Source organism: Mobula birostris, chromosome 20, assembly GCF_030028105.1.
Source record: "Mobula birostris isolate sMobBir1 chromosome 20, sMobBir1.hap1, whole genome shotgun sequence".
Taxonomy (NCBI): Eukaryota; Metazoa; Chordata; class Chondrichthyes; order Myliobatiformes; family Myliobatidae; genus Mobula; species Mobula birostris.
Window position 1 is genome coordinate 47,286,191 of NC_092389.1, and position 24,567 is coordinate 47,310,757.

The 24,567-nt window shown below is 45.7% G+C and overlaps 1 long non-coding RNA gene across 1 annotated transcript; it reads left to right on the forward strand.

Moving 5' to 3' along the window:
- The first annotated feature begins 839 nt into the window (after positions 1–839).
- LOC140212696 (uncharacterized) lies at positions 840–9,260 on the forward strand. Its single transcript, XR_011889780.1, has 4 exons — positions 840–997; positions 5,231–5,516; positions 7,986–8,155; positions 9,013–9,260. It is a non-coding gene; the product is annotated as an uncharacterized lncRNA (long non-coding RNA).
- Positions 9,261–24,567: the final 15,307 nt, after the last annotated feature.

The following is a 24,567-nucleotide window of genomic DNA, read 5'->3' on the forward strand; positions in this document are numbered from 1 at the left end:
GACACTAGTCAGGCTGCAGCTGGGGTGTTGTCAACAGTTTTGGGCCCCTTATCTCAGTAAGGACATATTGTCACTGGAGAGAGTCCAGAGGAGGTTCATGAGGATGAGTCTGGGAATGAAGGAGTTAACATATGAGGAGTGTTTGGCAGCTTTGGGCCTGTGCTCACTGGAATTTAGAAGAATGCGTGGGGATCTCATTGAAACCTACTGAATGTTGAAAGGACTAGATAGGGTGGATGTGGAGAAGATGTTTCCTCTAATAGAAGTATACAGAGGTACAGGGCATGGCATTAAAATTGACAGGCAACCTTTTAGATCAGAAGTAAAGAGGAATTTTTTCTAGCCAAAGTGTGAATCTGTGGAATGCGCTGCCACAGACTGTGGTGGAGGCCAAGTCTGTGGGTATATTTAAAGCGGAAGTTGATAGATTCCTGATTGGTCAGGGAATCAGGGGATATAGTGAGAGGGCAGGTGTATGGGGTTGAATGGCATCCGAGATCAGCCATGATGAAATGGTGGAGTGGACTCGATGGGCTGAATGACCTAATTCTGCTCCTTTGTCTTATGGTCTTACGAAAGGGAATGTGACATATGGAGGCCAAACACAGCAGTTATGTATTGAAAAGCGGAGGGCCAGCACTTTCTGGGCATAAATGGTTGAGAAAATCCAACTAGACTGGCACTCAATTAAGGCTCTTACTGTGGCACCAAAAGGCAATGGCAGTATGTAGATAATAGTTAAATTAATTAAGTAGTGCAAAAAGAGGGGGAGAAAAGTAGTGAGCTCGTGTTCATGGTTTCATTGTCCATTCAGAAACCTGATGGCTGAGGGGAAGGAGCTGTTCCTGAATCGTTGAGTTTGTGTCTTCAGGTTCCTGTACCTCCTCCCTGACGGTTGAAATGAGAAGAGGACGTGCTCTGGGCGACGGGGGTCCTTAATGATGGATGCCGTCTTTTTGAGGCATCGCTCCTTGAAGATGTCCTGGATGCTGGGGAGGTGAGTGTTCATGATGGAGCTGACTGAGTTCACAACTTTCTGTAGCTCCTTTCGGTCCTGTGCAGTGCCCACCTCACCTCCATATCAGATGGCCATGCAGCCCATTAGAATGCTCTCCATGGTACATCTGTAGAGATTTTCCAGTGTCTTTGCAGACATACTAAATCACCTCAGCCTCCTCATGGTATATAGCCGAAGTTGTGCCTTCTTTGTAACTGCATCAATATATTGGGCCCAGGATAGATCCTTAGAGATGTTGACACCCAGGAACTTGAAATCGCTCACCCTCTCCACTTCTGATCCCTCTATGAGGATTGACGTGTGATCCCTCGTCATACCCTTTGAGGTCTGTAATCAGTTCTTTGGTCTCACTGACGTTGAGTGCAAGGTCAGGTACACTTCCATTCCTATGTCAAAGAGCACCCCACCCCCCTCACTGTTAGACTCATGGGTGATTCTTGCCCCCGGTACTGCTACCTCTGGAACAGCCGAGTGTGTTGTCCCTACTGGGCATAAGGTTGGAACATTGAAGGGGTGGGAGAGGGCATTGTTAATATTGGTACAATGGCTTAGTATTAAAAATCACTGGCGGGAGTTGTCGATTGGCCACCGAATAATAACATTACAGTGGCACAGGCAATAAACAGAAATATCTCAGGCATGTAAGAATGGAACAGCAGTTATCATGGGGGACTAACTTGCACATAGATTGGGTGAATCAAGTTGCTCGAGACAGTCTTGAGGAGGACTGTGGTCCTGTGCAATGAGAAGGGTAAAATTAGTGATCTTGTAGTGAGGGATCCTCTTGGAAAGAGTGATTACAGTATGACTGAGTTTCCCATACAAATGGAGGGTGCAAAAGTTTGATCTAAAACCAGTGTATTATGTCTAAACAATGGAGACTATAATGGGATGACCAAGTGTAGTGTAGTCTGGGAACACAGGCTATATGGTGGGACTATTGAAGAGCAGTGGAAGACTTTCAAAGAGATTTTTCACGGTGCTCAATAAAAGTATATTCCAGTTAAAAGCAAGGACAGTAAGGTTGGGTAGAGCCAGTCTGAGATAACTATGGAAATTAAAGAAGGCGGCAAACTAAAAGCTTGTGAACAGAAAGCCTCCAAGAGTAGTGGGAAACTGGAAGACTGGGAAAACTTTAAAAAGCAACAAAGAACCATCAAGCAAGTAATAAAGAAAGGGAATAAAGAAAGAAAATAAACTATCACAAAATATAAAAATGGATAGTAAAAGTTTTTATAATTATATAAAGTGGAAGAGTGTGGCTAAAATGAACGTAGGTTCCTGGGAGGATGAGAAGTGGGAATTGATATTGGGTAACGAGGAACTAGCAGAAGCTTTGAATGACTATTTTGTGTTGGTCTTCACGGTGAAGGACATGTGTAACATGCCAAAGAGAGATGTTATGGAAGTGATGGGAGGTGAAGACCTCGATACAATAGCTATCATTAAAGAGGTAGTGCTGAGCAAACTTGAGGGGCTGAAGATACATAAGTCCTCTGGTCCTGATGGAATGCATCCCAGGGTACTGAAAGAGATGGCAGAAGTTATAGTGGAGGCTTTGGTGATAATTTACTAAAATTCTCTGGACCCTTCCAGGTTCTGGTGGATCAGAAGATGGCGAATGTCACGCCACTGTTCAAAGAATAATGTAGGCAAATGCAGGTAACTACAGGTCAGTTAGTTTAACATCTGTAGTTGGGAAAATGCTTGAAAGCTATCATTAAAGAAGAAATAGCAAGACATCTGGCAAGAAATGGACCCATCAGGCAGATTCAATTCTTTTTTTTCCCTGTACTGGTTTACGAGTTAATAAACAGCCAGTAGGTGGAGGTTGTGTCTCTCTCAGTCCATCAGGGTCAAGCATATTTAGCTTCCAACCCACAACACACACACCAAGTGCTGGAGGAACTCAGCAGGTCAGGCAGCAACTCTGGTGAGGAATAAAGAGTCGATGTTTCAAACCCAGACCCCCTCATCAGGACTGGAAAGGAACTGGGAAGAAGCCAGAATAAGACTGGGAGGTGGTGGGAGCGTGGAGGGAAGGAGTACAAGCTGGCAGGTGATAGGTGAGACCAGGCAAGGGGGAAGATGGATAAAGTTAGAAGCTGGAAGGGTTTAGGTCAGGGGTTCCCAATATTATAAAGCCACAAGATATGGGAGCAGAATTAGGCCATTAGTCTGCTCTGCATTTCATCATGGCTGATCCATTTTCCCTCTCAGCGCCAATCTCCTGCCTTCTCCCTTTATCCCTTCATGCCCTGACCAACCTCTGCCTTAAATATACAAAAATACTCGGCCTTCACAGCTGACTGTGGCAATAAACACCACAGATTCACCACTCTCTGGCTAAAGAACTTTCTTCTCATCTTCCTATTCATCTCTAAAAGGACACCTCGCTATTATGAGGCTGTCCTCTGGTCTTAGACTCCCTACCATGAGAAACATCCTCGCCACATTCACTCTGAGACCCCTTGCTTAATTGTACTGGTCCATGGCAAGTAAAAGGTTGGGAACCCCTGGGAGGGGTGGAAGAGTTAAAGGGCTGAAGAAGGAGGAATCTGATGGGAGAGGAGAGTGGACCATGGGAGAAAGGGAATTAGGAAGGGAAGAGGCTTAAGATGGGGATGTCTTCATTGAGTCCTCAACATCCAATCTGCTCTGGTACCACAGTATTTATGTGGGCTGTCCTGCTGAGACTCTGGACAATGGTGGCCCCTCCAGGACATTAACAGTTGGGTCTTTTCCACCTATCACTTTCCAGCTTCTTACTTCATCCCGCTCCCCCACCCACCTGGCTCCACACATAATCTTCCAGCGTGTCCTCCTTCCCTTCTCCCCACCTTATTTATTCTGGCTTCTTCCCCCTTCCCTTTCCAGTCCTGATGTAGGGCCTTGTCCCGGAAATGTCAACTGTTTATTCATTTCCATAGATGCTGACTGACTTGCTGATTTCCTCCAGTATTTTGTGTGTAGAATCTCATTTGTCTTTGTCGTTGTCGTTATCTACATTACTCACAGCTAGCTTTCTGTGACCACCCCCCCCCCCAGCTCTCCCTGTACAGTAACATTCTGTGATGTCGCTCTCTCTCTCTCTGTTTAAAGGATATTTTACTTTCTTACACCTTTCACCATCATCATTATGTGTCATGCCATATGATGTGGGCAATCATGGTCCTTGGCACTGTGGGCAATGGCAAACCTCTTCTGGGGCAGTGTCTTTACAAGACGGGTGACCCTAGACATTATGAATTCTCTTCAGACACTGTCTGCCTGGCGTCCGTGGTCGTATAACCAGGACTTGTGATATGCACCGGCTGTTCATAGAACCAACCACCACCTGCTTCCGTGGTTTGATGTGACCCTGATCGGGAGTGCTAAGCAGGTGCTATTCCTTGCCCAAGGGTGACCTGCAGACTAGTGGAGGGAAGGAGCACCTTACACCTCCCTTGGTAGAGATGTATCTCCACCCCACCCCCCAACTACACCTTTAACCACACATTATAGTCCAGCTCCCCTGTGGCGTTTACCCTTCAGGGAAATATCTGAAATAATGCACACAAAATGCTGGAGGAACTCAGCAGGCCAGGCGACAGTGAATTCTAAATCACGACTGTCTATGTTAAAAAGAAATTACTTCACTGCCCCTCTGACCCAGGCCTAGGCTGAGTCCAGACTGAACAAGAGGCCTGAGCGGAAACCCAGGAACTGGAATCTCAGTAACCAAAGTGAAGAGATTTATGGCAACTTAAGAATTATCCTCAATCTCTTTCCTCCAGTTATGGACCCTCCTGCCGCTGAAAGCAGTTTCTTTTGACCCACCCTACATTATTTGATTGCCTGTAATAAATCTGCCTTTATCACCTGTCTGAAAGGGGAGTAGCACTGGGGCTTCTCACATCTCACCGCATTAAATGGTCCCCTCTCCCTGGGCTGCTCACTGACCTGTTACGGTATCAGGGATGGCATTATTAGAGTCATGTTATTCTGTAATATCATGAAAATAAACCTTTGACTACATCGTGTTCTTGTCACTGGTGCCATTGCCATGGATTCTTCTGCACGCCTCTCTGAGTCTCTGAGGCGAAACTGAATGGTATTCTGAGCGTCACAAGGTCAGGAAGTTCATCTGACACTGGCCGCCAAGATTGTTTTTTACTGAGTGTTTTAAAATGCCAGCTGTTTTCAAAGTTTTTTTTCTTCTGTCTCCTTCAGACCAGCCAAGTGATAGGAATTGTCTCCAGCCCAAGCCAGCGAGCAGGCAGCTGGGAGGGGAAGAATGTGGGCCACAGCTGTGAATTGTCTCCAGTCAGAGCAGATGATGAGCCAGAGCTGGTTGCCGTGGAGCCTCTATCAACAGGAAGCTCAAGGCCTTGAGCAACAGCAGGTCCAAGGCCTAGAATTTGAAGGCAGATTACAAAGATAATGGCAATATTCTTAGCAGCGTGGAGAAACAGAGGGTTCTTGGGATCCAGGTCCATAGATCTCTTGAAGTTACCACGTAAGTTGTTAAGGTGGTTAAGAAGGCATATGTTGTGCTCACCTTCATTAGGTAGGGGATTGAGTTCAAGAGGCGCGAGGTAATGTTGCAGCTCTAACAAAACCCTAGTTAGACTACACTTGGGGAGTATTGTGTTCAGTTCCAGTCACCTCATTACAGGAAGGATGTGGAAGCTTTAGGTGAGGTGCAGAGGAGATTTACCAGGATGCTGCCTGAACTAGAGGACATGTCTGGTGAAGGTAGGTTTTGCCAGCTGAGGCTTTTCTCTTTGGAGCGAAGGAGGATGAGGGGTGACTTGATGGAAGTGTATAAGACTATAAGAAGCACAGATCAACTGGATAGCCAGAGTTTTCTTCCCAGGCAGAAATGGCAAATGCCAGGAGGCATAATTTCAGGCCATTGGAGGGAAGTATAGAGGGGATGGTAGAGGCAGAGAGTAGTGGGTGCATGGAACGCCCTGTCATGGGTGGTGCTAAAGGCAGATACATTAGGGGCATTCAAGAAATGTTGAGACGAACACATGATGATGGAAAAATAGAGGGTTAAGTAGGAGAGAAGGGTTAGATTGATCTTAAAGTAGGTTAAAAGTTGGTAGTCATGGACCTGGAACACATCCTACACAACCTCACATGGACCCCAGAACACATCCTACACAACCTCTCATGGACCCAAAACACATCCTACACAACCTCTCATGGACCTAGAACACATCCTACACAACCTCTCATGGACCTAGAACACATCCTACACAACCTCTCATAGACCTAGAACACATCCTACACAACCTCTCGTGCACCTAGAACACATCCTACACAACCTCTCATGGACCTAGAACACATCCTACACAACCTCACATGGACCCCAGAACACATCCTACACAACCTCTCATGGACCCAGAACACATCCTGTGCAACCTCTCATGGACCTAGAACACATCCTACACAACCTCTCATGAACCTAGAACACATCCTACACAACCTCTCATGGACCTAGAACACATCCTACACAATCTCTCATGGATCCAGAACACATCCTACACAACCTCTCGTTCACCTAGAACACATCCTACACAACCTTTCCTGGACCAAGAACACATCCTACACAACCTCTCATGGACCCAAAACACATCCTACACAACCTCACATGGACCTAGAACACATCCTACACAACCTCTCATAGACCTAGAACACATCCTACACAACCTCTCATGGACCCCAGAACACATCCTACACAACCTCTCATGGACCTAGAACACAACCTACACAACCTCTCATAGTCCCAGAACACATCCGACACAACCTCTCATGGACCTAGAATACATCCTACACAACCTCTGATGGACCGAGAACACATCTTGCACAGCCTCTCATGGACACCAGAACACATCCTACACAACCTCTCGTAGTCCTAGAACACATCCACACCACCAGGTTCAGGGACAGTTATTACCCCTCGACCATCAGGAAGGAGGTACAGGAGCCTCAGGACCCACACCACCAGGTTCAGGGACAGTTATTACCCCTCAACCAGAGGTGCAGTGCTGCCGGATCTCACTGGAGTGCCACTCCGGCACCTCTGTAAAAAATGTCAAAATATGCAAGCGGGAAACTTAACAGTGGCCGCTATATTTGATTGGAAAGAGGCTCCTTTTCTCTTTGTGTTGATAGGAAAAAGAGTAATTTAGTGAGCAATGAACGAGATGAAATACATTTCCAACCCTCCCAAATGGTTGCTCTCCTCCGGTTAACATTTCTCACTTCCAAAATATGATATTTTCTATTCGTATAGATGTGATTATAATTTCTGTAAAGATTCAAGCTTCTTTCACTTTTCATATATTTAAAGACTAAACAGGATCTGTATTGGTCTAACCATGTAATACCCGGTGTGTGAGGATATTGTGAGTATCCACACACGCAGGTACACTTCCTGTCCAACCATTTCTGCAAGAGAAACGGTATGAGGCAGAGTTGCCAACCTACCGCTTTTGATACTAATATTCACCAATATTCGTGGCTTTACCAATAGTTCATCAGATGTTCTTTTTTCATACTTGATTCCAATATAGGTGGCTGAAGGTGTAAAAAACTTATTTGCTTTATTTCTGTTATTTTTATACCTGCTTAGGAACACTGCTCAACACTACAGGCCCTGCTGTCTGCTTTGACTCAGTTGTATAAGTAAGGCGACATCTGTGGTGGTCACGAATACAAAAGTAAATTTTTCTCACTAACAGTGAGGCTTCTGAGCAAACAATGTTACTTTACTTGCTTGATAATTATATTTTATGATAATTAGTGTGTATAACCATGCAATACTTTGTCATATTATTAAATTAAGTATTATATGTTTTATTGTACCAGTTATACGTTGAAATGTAGTGATAGGCTATAATCTTGTTAATGTCGTAACTATCACTGTATTTCTGTGGAGCTCGGGAATTCATGTATTTCTTTTATCTTGGTTTAGTGCCTGACATTATAAGAAGCCCTATTCACATATATGTCACAGCCAATTTGAATACCTGCTCAAGGCGAGTGAAGAGGACAGACAAGTGCAGGAGCGGTCGGCGGATACCGGAATTCGACAGTTCGGAGGTTGTTGGAGGTTCGGAGGTCGTTCGTGGACGGATCGGGGAGGTGTGAGCTCCAACGACTCAATTTGGTGCACAAATCTGACAAATTTACTGAGTGGCACCTTTGTTTTTTTTTGTGTCCACTAACCACACCACCAAAAAGAGTTATAAAGTGTAACTTAACTGTACATTGTGTATTGACTGATATTTTACAGTGTGGGCTTGTATCGGGGTGCATTACATAGCACCTATGCAAACGTGAGTACACAGTTTGGTAGGGCCTCCGGCAGTTCCCCTAGACGGACGTGAGTTGATCGAGCCGAGCGTTACATATCTATCTAGCTAGGGTGCCTGAGACTTCTGCACACGGCTCTGTAGTTGTCAACATGGAGCGGAGATCGAGTTTGTAAATCTGGCAGGAGCAAAGAATGTTGGGAATGTCGAGGGTGGTGCACCGCGGGAGGGGTGTGGGTCAGGTGGCAGAGGAGGAGTGCCAGTGCACTTGGATGGTGTGGTTGCAGACACACCCAGCCCTGAGACACCAGGCAAGGCCATTTGATTCCAAACAATTGGTTTATTGATCATTACAGATGTCTCTCTGGTGCTTCCCACTCACTGCCTCTCCCTTCCCCTATTCCCAACCATGATCCCCCCCTCTCCCAGTCCACAATAGAGACCCACATCAGAATCAGATTGATCATCACTCACATACATAATGAAATCTGTATTTTTTTTTGCAGCAGTATAGTGTAATGCATAAAATTACTACAGTGCTGTCCAAAAGTCTTTGGCACGCTATTTGTATATATGTTTGTGTGTGTGTGTCTGCCCCTAAGAATTTGGCACAATACTGTACATACTTCGATAGAAAATTTTTCAAAGTTCCAAGTTCAAAGTAAATTTTCACTTTTCATCTTGCAGGTGGTAACAGTCCACGTTGGCAATGATCTGCAGAAAACCGCTTCAGCCGTTCCTAGGCGATGCAACGCCTCTACAGTGCACTGATGCCCCTGTCCACTTGCGCTCCAGACTCTTCCGTCTTGGACATGATACAACGCTGCTTAAATTTGAGAAGGAATCATTTTATATCTTACTGATCTACTGAGTGAAAATTTTAGTCCTTAACCTCCTGCTTTTTGTAAATGTATCTCTTTCCAAAACGTATTAAATATACTTAAAGCTTGTAAACCACTGTCATGTTGCATCAGTCCTTTTGCCTCCCCCGTAGATAACGTGTTGATGATATTTTACCTGTATGGTTGAGGGAGGGAGAGACAGCGGTGGGAATATTGACACTTAGAAACAAAGAAAATCTACAGCACAATACAGGCCCTTTGGCCCACAAAGCTGTGCTGGACATGTCCCTACGTTAGAAATTACACAGGGTTACCCATAGCCCTCTATTTTTCTAAGCTCCATGTACCTATCCAGGAATCTCTTAAAAGACCGTTTTGTTTCCGCCTCCACCACCTCTGCCGGCAGCCCATTCCATGCACTCACCACTCTGCGTAGAAAAACTTACCCCTGACATCTCCTCTGTACCTGCTTCCAAGCACCTTAAAACTTACCCTCTCGTGCTGGCCAACTCAGCCCTGGGGAAAAGCCTCTGACTATCCACACAATCAATGCTTCTGATTATCTTGTACACCTCTATCAGCCACCTCTCATTCTCCGTCGCTCCAAGGAGAAAAGGCTGAGTTCACTCAATCTTTTCTCACAAGGCATGCCCTCCAATCCAGGCAACATCCTTGTAAATCACCTCTGCACCCTGTCCATGGTTTCCACATCCTTCCTACAGTGAGGCGACCAGAAGTGAGCACAGTACTCCAAGTGGGGTCTGACCAGGGTCCTAAGGAGCTGCAACATTACCTCTCGGCTCTTAAACTCAATCCCACGATTGATGAAGGCCAACGCATTGCAGGCCTTCTTAACCACAGAGTCAACCTGTGTAGCAGCTTTGAGTGTCCTATGGACTCAGACCCCAAGACCCCTCTGATCCTCCACACCGCCAAGAGTCTTACCATTAGTGCTATCTTCTGCCATCATATTTGACCTACCAAAATGAACCACCTCACACTTATCTGGATTGAACTCCATCTGCCATTTCTCAGCCTAGTTTTGCATCCTATCAATGTTCTATTGTAACTTCTGACAGCCCTCCACATTATCCACAACACACCCAACCTTTGTGTCATCAGCAAATTTCCTAACCCATCCCTCCACTTCCTCATCCAGCTCATTTATAAAATTCACAAAGAGTAGGGGTCCCAGAACAGATCCCTGAGGCACACCACTGGTCACTGGCCTCCATGCAGAATATGACCCGTCTACAACCACACTTTGCCTTCTGTGGGCAAGCCAGTTCTGGATACACAAAGCAACGTCCCCTTGGATCCCATGCCTCCTTACTTTCTCAATAAGCCTTGCATGGCTTGCTAAAATCCATATACACTACAACTATGGCTCTACCTTCTTCAATGTACTTAGTCACATCCTCAAAAAATTCAATCAGGCTCGTAAGGCATGACCTGCCTTCGACAAAGCCATGCTGACTATTCCTAATCATATTATGCCTCTCCAAATGTTCACAAATCCTGCCTCTCAGGATCTTCTCCATCAACTTGCCAATAACTGAAGTAAGACTCACTGGCCTATAATTTCCGAATATATTTCTACTCCCTTTCTTGAATAACAGAACAACATCCGCAACTCTCCAATCCTCCAGCGCCTCTCCTGTCCTCATTGATGATGCAAAGATCATTACCAGAGGTTCAGCAATCTCCACCCTTGCTTCCCACAGTAGCCTGGGGTACATCCCGTCTGGTCCCGGTGACTTATTCAACTCGATGCTTTCCTGAAGCTCCAGCACATCCTCTTTCTTAATATCTACACTCTCAAGCTTTTCAGTCCACTGCAAGTCATCCCTACAATCACCAAGATCTTTTTCCACCAAGGCTATATGGTTAGTAAAGAAATGAGAAAAAAGAAAACAAGGGCCCAATCTTATTGAACAGTCTGTTGCGTAAAGTTGGAACTGACTGGGGGTGGTGGGGGTTGGTGATGATGGATACTGGTTCCCTGTCACATCGGTCTGTGTAGATGTAATCTGCGGGGGTGTCTCTGATGATAGACAGTGATTCCCTGTTACATTGCATTTCAGCACACAGGGAGCGTTGGCAGGGGAGCGGCCTCGGGCTGACACGGGGTGGAGTGTGGAGGGCATTGGCTCCGAAATCTGGCCCTTTCCCCCTGTGCAGCGGCGATGGAGGGAAGGATGGCTGGAGAGACCAGCGCTTCGATTTGTGGGGCTGGGGTCAAGGAGACGGTCAGACTTGAAAGAAGGCAACGGTTTCAGTAGGAGACCTTCATTCGCAAGGTGCTACCGGATTGCCGTGGCTGCAAGATGTTCGATCTTCACTGCGTCCAGGATTTCGCCGGTTACTACGATGTCACCTTCGAGCTTGCCCCAGGGTGGCAGAAGTTACGTGACTGCTTCAGTGAGAAGGGGAGCGAGGCACCGCTGTCACTACTAAAGGCGCAGCCCCTCCTCGCCGACGTAACGCAGCAAGAGAGAACGGTTATGGTACAAATGTTCAACCCCTATGTACCGGTCGTTGGCATCCTCACATTCCCAGCGTGATATGTGGAGAGCGTGGGCAAGTGTGAGAACGTCAGCGACAGTCTGGGAGTCTGGACAAGTAAAAGGCAGGTCAGGGTGAAGCTGAGGGTGGACACCAGCGGCTGTGTCATCCACCCATCCTCAGCGTTCGCAATCGCAGGGAACCGGGGCTTCCTGGTTTACGCCAGGCAACCCAAGCTGTGCCGGAACTGCGGTAGGGCAGGGCACATCGCAGCCCAGTGTAAGGCTGTTCTGTGCAGAAACTGCAAGGTGGAGGGACACCTCGCCAGGGACTGCACGGAGGCCAAGTCCTGCCACCTCTGCGGGCAGGGGACCACCTGTACAGGGCGTGACCGAAACGGGCGGGCTCCTACGTACAGGTGGCCGGGAGAGATGATAACATCGGAAAGGCCCGGGATGAGGAAGAGGCACAAAGATCTTTCTTTCTTTTTAAATCTTCTTATTGAATTAGTACACAAAGAGTAAAACATACAGCAACCAATACATTGTTAGGATATAAATATAAAAGTAATATTAATACAAAAGAAAACAATACACACAACGTATGTTAATTGTAGAATAACAAGGTAATTGAAACCAGATACGTAAAGTATGTTTAACTATCAGGTTGCAAACCTGCTTATACCGTTTCAAATGGGAGGGAAGAGGAGATCCTAATATAGAGCCAAGTGCATAGCCTTGAACAGAATGTAATTCCAATACTACCCATTTAGGAATGGATAGTGTATCTTGGTCAAGTAACCCAAATTTCATGTGTCGAATATTAATTGCCCAGTAATAAAATCTAAGGTTAGGTAACGCCAAGCCTCCATCTCTCTTATCTTTCTGTCGATGTATTCTACCCAATCTCGGTTTTTTATTTTGCCAAATAAATGAAGAGATTTTAGAGTCTACTTTATCAAAAAAGGATCTTGGAACAAAAATTGGTAATGCCTGAAATATATATACAAATTTTGGCAGAAATAATAGCATTAATACGACCAGTCAAAGTTAAATACAGTAAAGTGGAGACCATTTAAAGGAATGTTCTGTGATATGGTCAATTAAGGGTAAATAATTAGCCTTAAATAAATCCTTATGTTTACAGGTAATTTTAATCCCAAGATATGGAAAATGATTATTAACCAATCTAAACGGCAGGTTCTGATATAAGGGAACTTGCTTATTAATAGGGAAAAGTTCACTCTTATTAAGATTTAATTTGTATCCTGAAAAAGGACTAAATTGGACAATAAATCTAGAGCTGCTGGGATAGATTTTTGAGGATTGGAAATATATAAGAGTAAGTCATCAGCGTAAGGTCATACTTTATGAGACTTTAACCCGCGAGTTATAGCAATAATGTTAGGAGATTCTCGAATACCAATTGCTAGTGGTTCTCATGTTATATCAAATAATAAAGGGCTAACAGGACACCCTTGTCTGGTACTTCGAAATAGAGGAAAAAGAGGTGAGTTTTGAGTATTAGTACGAACTGACGCCATAGGAGAATGGTATAACAATTTAATCCAGGATATAAATTTCGGGCTGAAGTTAAAGATTTCAAGCAGCTGAAATAAGTAGGGCCATTCAACTCTGTCAAAGGCTTTTTCAGCGTCTAGGGAAATGCATTCAGGATCGGTTTGTGACGGGGTATAGACAATTTTTAAAAGTGTACGAATATTATAAAAAGAATAGCGATTCTTAATAAAAACCTGTTTGATCTTCCGAAATAATATAAAGAAGTGTTTTTTCTAGTCTATTTGCTAATAATTTAGAAAAAATCTTGGTGTCAACGTTTAACAAGGATATTGGTCTATAAGATGCGCATTGAGCGGGGTCTTTATCCTTCTTTAACATTAAAGAGATCGATGCTCTATAAAAGGATTCTGGTAGTGTAGCAAGTTTTAATGAGGCCTCCAGAACCCTGGATAACCAGGGGACTAATGAGGGTGCAAACGATTTAAAAAATTCCACGGTGAACCCATCAAGGCCAGGAGCTTTCCCCGAGTTCATCGAAAAAATAACATTCTTAATCTCATCAGTAGTGAAGGAAGTTTCCAACATAGAGCATATATCGTGTGATATCTTAGGGAATTCTAGGTTATCTAAAAAGTCAAACATATGTTTAGAATCTCGTGGAGATTCTGATTGATATAAAGAAGAATAAAAATCAAAGAAGGATTGACCAAATGTCAGTTGATCTTTTTGATTATAAATCTGATTAATTTGAAGTTTAATAGAGTTAGTCTTCAACTGACCAGCCAACAGTTTACCAACTTTGTCACTATGTATATAAAATTCACGTCTTGTCTTCATTAATTGGTTTGCAATAGAGGATGAAAGTAATAAACTGTGTTCCATTTGAAGTTCAGTTCTTTGTTTATACAGCTTCTCAGAAGGAGCTGTAGCATATTTCTTATCTATTTCCTCAGTCTTGTCCACAAGAGCAAGCTCTTCCTTCTTCAACCTTTTCCTTAAAGCAGCAGAGTACGAAATAATCTGGCCACGAATATAAGCTTTGAAGGAATCCCAAAGGGTGTTCATGGATATATCCTCTGTACTGTTAATTGTGTTACATGCTGAAGGAGATCTGTTTTTTTTTTGTGAGAATGCTGTAATGGTCTTTCGGAGGTCACCTGATGTGATTTTCCCGCCGATGTGAGGTCACGTGATGACATGTCCTCCCCCCCACCCCACCGTGACTATATAAGGGTCCACTCAGGTGACGCAGTGGGATTTCTGAGTTCGTAGATTTCCAGATTGAACGTGTTGTGTCTCCGTTTCTGTTGCGTTTGTTTTTGTGACACATTTTCATTTTTAAAACGGAAGGTGCGTTCTCTTACAAGATATGGTATTTGGGACTGGGAAGTTTTGGCTGGAAGCGCCAATTTACTCAATTCCGACAGTTTTAGAACCATAGAACCATAGAAACTACAGCACAGAAACAGGCCTTTTGGCCCTTCTTGGCTGTGCCGAACCATTTTCTGCCTAGTCCCACTGACCTGCACACGGACCATATCCTTCCATACACCTCCCATCCATGTATCTGTCCAATTTATTCTTGAATGTTAAAAAAGAACCCGCATTTACCACCTCGTCTGGCAGCTCATTCCATGCTCCCGCCACTCTCTGTGTGAAGAAGCCCCGGCTAATGTTCCCCTTAAACTTTTCCCCCCTCACCCTTAACCCATGTCCTCTGGTTTTTTTCTCCCCTTGCCTCAGTGGAAAAAGCCTGCTTGCATTCACTCTATCTGTACCCATCATAATTTTATATACCTCTATCAAATCTCCCCTCATTCTTCTACGCTCCAGGGAATAAAGTCCTAACCTATTCAACCTTTCTCTGTAACTGAGTTTCTCAAATCCCGGCAACATCCTTGTAAACCTTCTCTGCATTCTTTCAACCTTATTAATATCCTTCCTGTAATTTGGTGACCAAAACTGAATACAATACTCCAGATTCGGCCTCACCAATGCCTTATACAACCCCATCATAACATTACAGCTCTTATACTCAATACTTTGATTAATAAAGGCCAATGTAGCAAAAGCTCTCTTTACGACCCTATCTACCTGTGACGACACTTTTAGGGAATTTTGTATCTGTATTCCCAGATCCCTCTGTTCCACTGCACTCCTCAGTGCCTTACCATTAACCCTGTATGTTCTACGTTGGTTTGTCCTTCCAACGTGCAATACCTCACACTTGCCAGTATTAAACTCCATCTGCCATTTTTCAGCCCATTTTTCCAGCTGGTCCAAGTCCCTCTGCAGGCTCTGAAAACCTTCCTCAGTGTCTACTACATCTCCAATCTTTGTATCATCAGCAAATTTGCTGATCCAATTTACCACATTATCATCCAGATCATTGATATAGATGACAAATAACAATGGACCCAGCACTGATCCCTGTGGCACACCACTAGTCACAGGCCTCCACTCGGAGAAGCAATTCTCCACTACCACTCTTTGGCTTCTTCCACTGAGCCAATGTCTAATCCAATTTACCACCTCTCCATGTATACCTAGCGACTGAATTTTCCTAACTAATCTCCCATGCGGGACCTTGTCAAAGGCCTTACTGAAGTCCATGTAGACAATATCCACTGCCTTCCCTTCATCCACTTTCCTGGCAACCTACTCGAAAAACTCCAATAGATTGGTCAAACATGACCTACCACGCACAAAGCCATGTTGACTCTCCCTAATAAGTCCCTGTCTATCCAAATGCTTGTAGATTCTGTCTCTTAGTACTCCCTCCAATAACTTACCTACTACCGACGTTAAACTTACTGGCCGATAATTTCCCGGATTACTTTTCGATCCTTTTTTAAACAACGGAACAACATGAGCCGCTCTCCAATCCTCCGGCACCTCACCCGTAGACAGCGACATTTTAAATATTTCTGCCAGGGCCCCTGCAATTTCAACACTAGTCTCCTTCAAGGTCCGAGGGAACACCCTGTCAGGTCCCGGGGATTTATCCACTTTAATTTTCCTCAAGACAGGAAGCACCTCCTCCTTTTCAATCTGTACAGTTTCCATGGTCTCACTACTTGATTCCCTCAATTCCATAGATTTCATGCCAGCTTCCTATACCTATTTAAGATCTCCCCCATTTCCTTTGGTTCCGCACATAGCCAACCACTCTGATCTTCAAGAGGACCAATTTTATCCCTTACAATCTTTTTGCTCTTAATATACCTGTAAAAGCTCTTTGGATTATCCTTCACTTTGACTGCCAAGGCAACCTCATGTCTTCTTTTAGCCCTCCTGATTTCTTTCTTAAGTATTTTCTTGCACTTCTTATACTCCTCAAGCACCTGATTTACCCCCTGTTTCCTATACATTTCATACAACTCCCTCTTCTTCTTTATCAGAGTTGCAATATCCCTTGAGAACCAAGGTTCCTTATTCCTATTCACCTTGCCTTTAATCCTGACAGGAACATACAAACTCTGCACTCTCAAAATTTCCCCTTTGAAGGCTTCCCACTTACCGATCACATCCTTGCCAGAGAACAACCTGTCCCAATCCACGCTTTTTAGATCCTTTCTCATTTCTTCAAATTTGGCCTTCTTCCAGTTCAGAACCTCAACCCTAGGACCAGATCTATCCTTGTCCATGATCAAATTGAAACTAATGGTGTTATGATCACTGGAACCAAAGTGCTCCTCTACACAGACTTCTGTCACTTGTCCTAACTCATTTCCTAACAGGAGATCCAATATTGCATCCTCTCTAGTTGGTCCCTCTATATATTGATTTAGAAAACTTTCCTGAACACATTTTACAAACTCTAAACCATCTAGACCCCTAACAGTATGGGAGTCCCAATCAATGTATGGAAAATTAAAATCCCCTACCACCACAACTTTATGTTTCCTGCAGTTGCCTGCTATCTCTCTGCAGATTTGCTCTTCCAAGTCTCGTTGACTTTTGAAGGGAGAGTGAAGAATTCATCGAAGTGAGGGATCGAGAGAAGTCGGCATCGGTTGGCAGTTTAATAAAGGATCGACCTTACTGAGTCTTTGTTGGAGAGAACCTGCATTGAGATAACTCTTGCAATAGCGCAATGAGTTCATGCACAAAGGCTCTCTCGCTCTCTCTCTCTCTCTGAAAGAAATTTAAAGTCAGTTGATTTAAACTGTTTATTTCCGGCATCGGGAATCCAGTGACAGAACCGGCAGTAAAGGTGCGTCGGTGAAGAAATCCTTCTGCAGAGAAGTCGCTCCCAATTGAATGTGTAAACGTGTTGGACTTTCGAAGTTATCGCTTTAAGAACTGTTTCCGCATTTAACGCCTTAAGAACCAGAGCCGAGTGGCGAGTTGGTGAACAACTGCATACCTGTTAACCTCCGGTTAAAGTTTTCTTTTGTGTTTTTTGCCCCTTATCGTTCATATGTGTTTAATAAATGTTTGGTTGTTTTTATAAAACCAGTCTCGATTAATATTCATTGTTGCCGGTTACGTAACAATTGTGAAAAAAAAATCAATCTGTTCGTTCATGAAGTTAACAAAATCTAAGTCCTGAAGCAACAGCGAATTCAAACGCCATTGTCTATTGTTATGAGCACTGGCCAATAATTTAATAGAAAGCTTAAGTGGAGCATGGTCCGAAATGGTTATAGAGTCATATTCACATTTAACTACTGAAGAAATAAGACGAGAGTCAATTAAAAAAAAATCAATTCTTGAGTAAGAGTGTTGAAGAGGCACAAAGATCAGCTGCTTCACCACCATTCAGGCTACATCCCAGCTGGAACATTACCTTCCTCTTCTCAGGACTGCAAACACATTCTGGCCAACCATTGCCGAATGGATCTCTGCTCAACGGGGCCCCTACTCAGTACTTCCTCCACCTGGAACGAGAGGACAGGGCTGCACTCCACCACAGCAGAACATCCTGCGTATGCCCAGAACATTCAGATAGAGCATCAAAGTCAAAGTCGAGCTCACTGTCTCACACACACAAGTACATGTATGAACACAGGCGCAATGAAACGCTTGCTGCAGCATCACAGACACGGGGCATCAGATGAGCTGTATTCACATCAATCATACACAGTTTTTTACAAGGAAGCACAACCAGAACAAAATAAAGCTCAGATTGAGAGCAAAGTGCTCACAGTGTTGCTAAATCGAAGTGACCAGGGTTTTAACCAGTTGCGTCGATAACTGAATATTTTAAGGAGAGTAGTTGTTCTTGAACCTGGTGGTGGGGGATTTAGGACCTAAGAGGGAAGATGACTAAAGTATATAAAATTGTGGGAGATAGAGATAGGGTGGTGTTGGTATTAGCATTAACTCCTGCAAAGGTAGATGTCAAGTCTTCAGCAGTTCCCAACCTGGGGTCCATGGACCTCTCAATGGGAAGCTTCCATAGCATAAGAAAGGTTGAGAGCCCTGACTTAGAACAGTACACATCTCCTGCCTCCACACAGTGGCAGTGTCTTCAGTTTCTCGTTGGACCAAGTCTTCCCTCTGTGGAGCTCTCAGTATTTATTGTAAGCCGCCCTCTCTTCGGTTCAGCCTACTCTGTACGCTGCTCAACCTCCCTGGATTTTGTTTTGGGAATTGCTTCTTTTATTGGTTTATACTCATTCTCGCTGCTCCTTCAATCACTCGCACACCTTCTTCAAGTAACTCGTATCCTAGGTGGATAAAACCAGTCGTAAACCAGAGTACATCTTACGCTCTAGATTGTTTTTGCCGTTCTTTACAGATTTATCATTGTTGCTGAAAAATGCCCTCTCATCTATCATTTCCATTTGCCAGATTAGTCCACTACTACGCCCTCTCACAAAGGCAAACCAGACTGCAGGTGCTGGAATCTGGACAAAGTACAAAATGCTGGAAGAATGCAGTGGCTGAAGGTTCAAGATACAAGTTTATTTATCACATGTACATGAAAGCATACAGTGAAACGTGCCGTTTGCATTCACAAGCAACAACTAAGGATGTGCTGGGGGCAGCCTGCAAGTGTCGCCACACATGCCAACGACAACATATCAAACCCACAATGCTCGGCCGAACAACACGGAACACAACAAGCAACAAAACAGCAACAGAAAAACAAGCCCCAACCTCCCTCCCTCACACATACATCATGACAAGCTATCTTCCAGCAGACTGAGTCTCGGATTCGGGCTCGCAGATATAGGGCTTCCACTTCCCTGGTGATCTCAGCGATATATTCAGACTCGGGCCTCCGACCAGCTTCCGGACTTCTGACTCGATCCTAATCCTCGACCCCCAAGGACCTGCTGATCACCGAGCACGAGGCCTCGAACTCTGAACTCGTCGAAGACGGCGTCCTGAAATCTGAACGGATTGCCCGAGTCCTGCAGTACAAGGTAGCGGTGGGTTAGAGTCTGGTGGAACTGCACAAAGCAGGTGAACTCTCTCTGCATCCCAGGGTGAGGGAAGTGGATTTATGGTCTGTAGGAGAATGAAGGGTTATACCCAGCAGGAAGGAAAGAGGAGCTGAGGTCAGGTCAGAGTAGCCAAGAGTTTATTGAAGGAGGTCAGGCACGAGGGGCCAGTTGCCTTCCGCATTTTATGGTCTGAGTGTTGCCACCATTTCCCATCTCGGTCTGACTCAGGTTTTGTTCTCCGGAACAGACAACACACCGGAAAGAAAACCAGGAAGTTCAGCCTGTGCTTGATCACGCCACGCCCCCTTATTTACATACCACAATGCCTTGCGCAAAAGAAAACGAATATAATTCCTTTTGTAGTTCGTTCGTGTTAAAGGGAAATGCAATTTCTGCTGCTGGGAGAAGGAATGTTCCTGCACTGTGATTTTGGTTACAAATGTAGCTGGTCGTATTTACTTTAGAAGGGTAGGGGTGGTGTGAGGGACAGAATGGATGAGCTGTTTGGGGATCCAATCCGGTTTTTCGTCCGGCACGTGATGTTGGGATCCATGGAAGTACAAGTGCTCGCGCGTTTGGGGCAGGTGATCCCCTGGTGGAACGGTGATCCATGTTCTGCTCCTACTACTCTTCCTCCGGTTTGCTGCTATTCCGTGTCAGTGAACAGAGTCATTCTTCATCATCACTGGCCGGATTCTGTTCCTCGGCCCGGTCTTCACGTGTCGGAACGGACACTCACAACTAATCAAACTTTACAGTGGCTGGGCCGTGATCGGGAGCTCGGCGAAGGACGGGTGACCGGTCCCGTGTCCCCTCGCCGTCAGGTCAGCTCCGACCACCGGAAGGTGTTGGGGATCTGGTTCCGAGGAGCCGAGGCGTGCGGGAACAACTGCCTACAGCGGACTGCACTGCCAAGGTGAAACAGAAACAGCGCGATTGTGGACCAAACCTGTGTTGTACCGGGCAGGAAGATCTCAGACACTTAAGTCTTCTCAGTGAGAGCAGGGGATAAGAATAACCATGACGGGTGGGTGCTGCATCTACGTAAACACGAGGAATTCTGCAGATGCTAGGTGCTGTAACTATTTGGTTTCGCTTGAACAAATGGAGCCAGACTTGGTACAGTAGTTCCTCCAAGACTCACTTTATTGTTACGTAGCCACCCTGGCCAGCCTCAGGGTCGCTCAGCTCGCTGTCGTCTAGGGGATACAGACCTCAGCCCCGGCCAAACTGGGTAATTAGTTTGTGTGGATGCTGTGTGATGTACCCCACCCCGCCCAAATAACAGACAATACACCAGAAATGATTAAAAGTTTTACAGTTTATAGATATTACCGCAACTATATAATTAATAGAGAATAACATATAAAAGGCGCCACACTTATCAAAGTTCAATCTCTTCGTGCACAAACACTTAAAATAGAGAGTTGCGAGAAATGCTTTATATTGTACAGCACCTACACCACTAATAGGAAGGGCTAACTTAAACAACCCCTAGTGGTCGACACCGCCGAGTATACTTAGCAACGTCTGCGTGGTCCCTGAAATAGGCAATCGACCGTGGACTGGCTAGGGTGGAGGTCCTTCCCACCGGTTCAGCTGCTCGGCCCGAAGCTGGGACCCAGGCGAGTGGTCTGCCCAAGAAAGAACTTGCCCACATTTATAGCACTATCTCCACCTCCCAATCCAGCTGGAAGGGGCCAAGCATCCAATCTGACATTTACACGACCCTAACCTCTCGGTCGGGTGACCCTCAACAATCAGCCTTCGCCTCCCCAGGGACATTGCAGCCTATTAAGCTTACAACTAAACAAGGTAAAAAAAAAACATTCTGTAGAGACAAGGTGATTAATTACTTTTACACAATCAGCACTTTTAGCTTGCTTTCAAGCCATGTTATCCGGCAAACCAGAGTCACATTGTTCTCCCCTTATCTGGTATCAATGGTCTATTTGCCCAACACACGGTAGACCTTCAAAACAGGACAGACCCACGAATTCCTACTTGTTAACCATTTGCTTGCCGTACCAATTTTCAGACCCACACACTTACCTGCACACTCCACTCCGACTCTGGTATGGCGGATCACAGACGCCTGAAAGCAATTACAGCAGCACACATTGACTTAACCGCATGCACAGTAACTATTATAACGACTAATCCATATTACCCATTGAACACACCCAACACTTTGATATCTTCAATCGTACAGCACATTCATAACTCAGTCTCAAAAACATATTTCGATGCTCGGTACGATCATCAAAGTCCTCCATCCTTCGATGTGGTCGCACCGTCCAGACCTCCTCCTCCCAAACTATTCGACGGAGGGGAACAGCAGAGGGAATCCGCGACTCCGGACTGTGACCCATGGACCGAGGGTGTTTTCTCCGCGCCTCAGAAAGAGCATCTGTATCACTCATTGATCTGGGAGATGGCCTATATTGATCGTGTAAGGTTCCGCTTTCTGTTACGATTGGCTGGGGAGGGGTTCCAATCTCAGACCCTAGGGTCTTCCCCTGAAGTGCCCCTAGTAGACCAATGTACCAGAGCAGCACTCCAGCCATCGGTCTGTAATACACAAGAAAACATTAGTTCTAGTTCCGAGCTGTCAGGCGTTCGGAATTTAAACCTTGCAATTCTTCCTGTCCTTCTATAGCGACCCACCGAGTGTTTCCCTGTGCGGGGGCTACAACTTCCCCCTTCTGTCGTTCCCCTCTTGGCCCTGTCACCCATACTTTACTAGCTACCTCACTTATCTCACTCGTGGGAGCCCCTCTAAAGCCACAGGGTAAGTCTGAATCAAACGGGAAATAGGGGAACCCCCCGTTTGTGGTTGATTGTGCAGAACGTTCACTGCTTGTTGCAGTACTGAATGCCATCCTTTCATAGTGTGGGTGGGGGTCATCAGTCGAATCTGCTACTTCAAAAGTCCATTCAATCGGTCAGTCAAACCAGCTGCCTGGGGTAATAAGGAATATGGTTGACCCAATAAATACCTTAATCTTTCACCTGATCCTGGATCTGTTGCCCTGTAAAATGGGATCCATTACAGTATCTGACTGTATTTCCTCGGCTGTGCCATAAGGTGACGTCAGGTTCTCTACCCCTCAGATGGTGGGTTCCTGACCGGCTCTGGGGAAGGGTCTGGCCAGCAGGAATGCGGAATAGGTGTCCACCATTGTCAACACAGATTTATCATTCTAATGTGGGGCAAGAACCCAATGTAATCAATCTGCCATACTTTGTCCGGTACAGAGCCTCTCTTAGTGTGTGTGAAAGGCTCACGTGGGGCAGAGTGAGGCTAAACTTGCTGGCAAATAGGACTCTGACACAATAGTCCGACAGTCATCCACTGTCAAAGATATCCCATGGTATCATCCCCACTCTCACGTCCCCTTCTCCCCGAGATGGCCGGACTGTTCGTGGGCCCATCTAACTACAGGCACTGTAATAGCAGATACCGCAACCAATCCGTCTACTTGATTATTGTGGAGCGTCGTAGGGCTAATGTCCTTTTGGTGAGCATTCACATGATACACATAAATGTCGCACCTTTGCGCCTCCTGCCATATCTGTTGCCAATATTCCTTGCCCCAGATAGGTTTATTATGAACTGTCCACTGGTGCATCTGCCAACTCACCATCCAGATAGCCATTCCATTGGCCACTGCCCACGCGTTGGTCGAATTTCCTTGGTGGGGAGTGAAAAGGACAGGGTAACCGCTACAGGTTCTGCCAGCTGACTTGATCCGCCCTCTCCTTTTTGTATTAACTGAGTCCTGTCCGAGGGTCGCAGAGCAGCGGCCTTCCACTGTTGGCGCCCTGACATCCAACGGCTCCAGCCATCCGTAAACCAGGCACTAGCCTTTTCATCCGATGTCAGTTCCTCGTACGGCCGGCCCCATCGAATGGGGGAGGGTTCGAGAGGGGGAGCCGCCTTCTCTTCCTCGGTTCCCGCTGTCATAGGTAATCTAGGTACTTGTTCATGAAGACGGTTGAGTCCTTCGGATCATTTAACGGCCCGGTCCTGTTTATACCATTTCCACCTCGCTATGGATGTCTGCCGTGCGCGCCCCTGTCTCACCTTCGTATCTGGGGCGAGCACCCAGGACGTAACAGGCAAATCGGGTCGCAACACCGTGGGGTCCGATCCCGTGATGGACTCCGTTTCCACCAGGGCCCAGTAGCAAGCCAAGAGCTGTCGTTCAAACGGGGTGTACTGTTCCTCATCTCCCCATGTGAATTCGCTCTTCTTATGAGTGACTGCGTACAATGGTTTCAGTAGGAGCGTCAAATGAGGAATGTGTCTTCTCCAATATCCCAATACCCCCACAAAGCGCAGGGCTTCTTGCTGATTAGTGGGGGTAGCTGTGGCTTGTATTTTATTTTGTACCTTCTCCGGTATAATCCTCTCCCCAGCATGCCAGTGGCTCCCCAGAAACGTCACGGATTGACTGGGGCCTTGAACCTTATCTTCATTCACAGCCCATCCCCTCTCTCACACACACTGTAACAGGGACCCCGGCGCCTCTGCCACACTCTCCTCGTCAGGTCCCTGTAACTTAACATCTTCGATATAGTGGTGTATTCTGACGTCAGGGGGCAGTGCGCAGGTCTCCAAATCACGTGCCACTATCCCGTGGCATAAGGTAGGACTAGGAACATTTTCCTGTGGCAAACGGGTAAAGGTATATTGCCGACCGTTCCAGGTGAAAGCGAACTGCTCTTGTGATTCCTCCTCCAAGGGGATCGAAAGGAAGGTGCTGGCCAGATAAATAACAGCGTACCATCGACCATCTGCATCATCCGAAATATCACCTACCAGCGTCACTATGTCAGGTACAGCAGAACTCAACGGGGAAGAGTATCGATTCAATCGTCGATAGTCAGCAGTCATTCGCCAGGACCCGTCTGGTTTCTTTACCGGCCAGACCGGGCTGTTGTGCGGGGACGTGGCGAGTTGAATAACCCCAG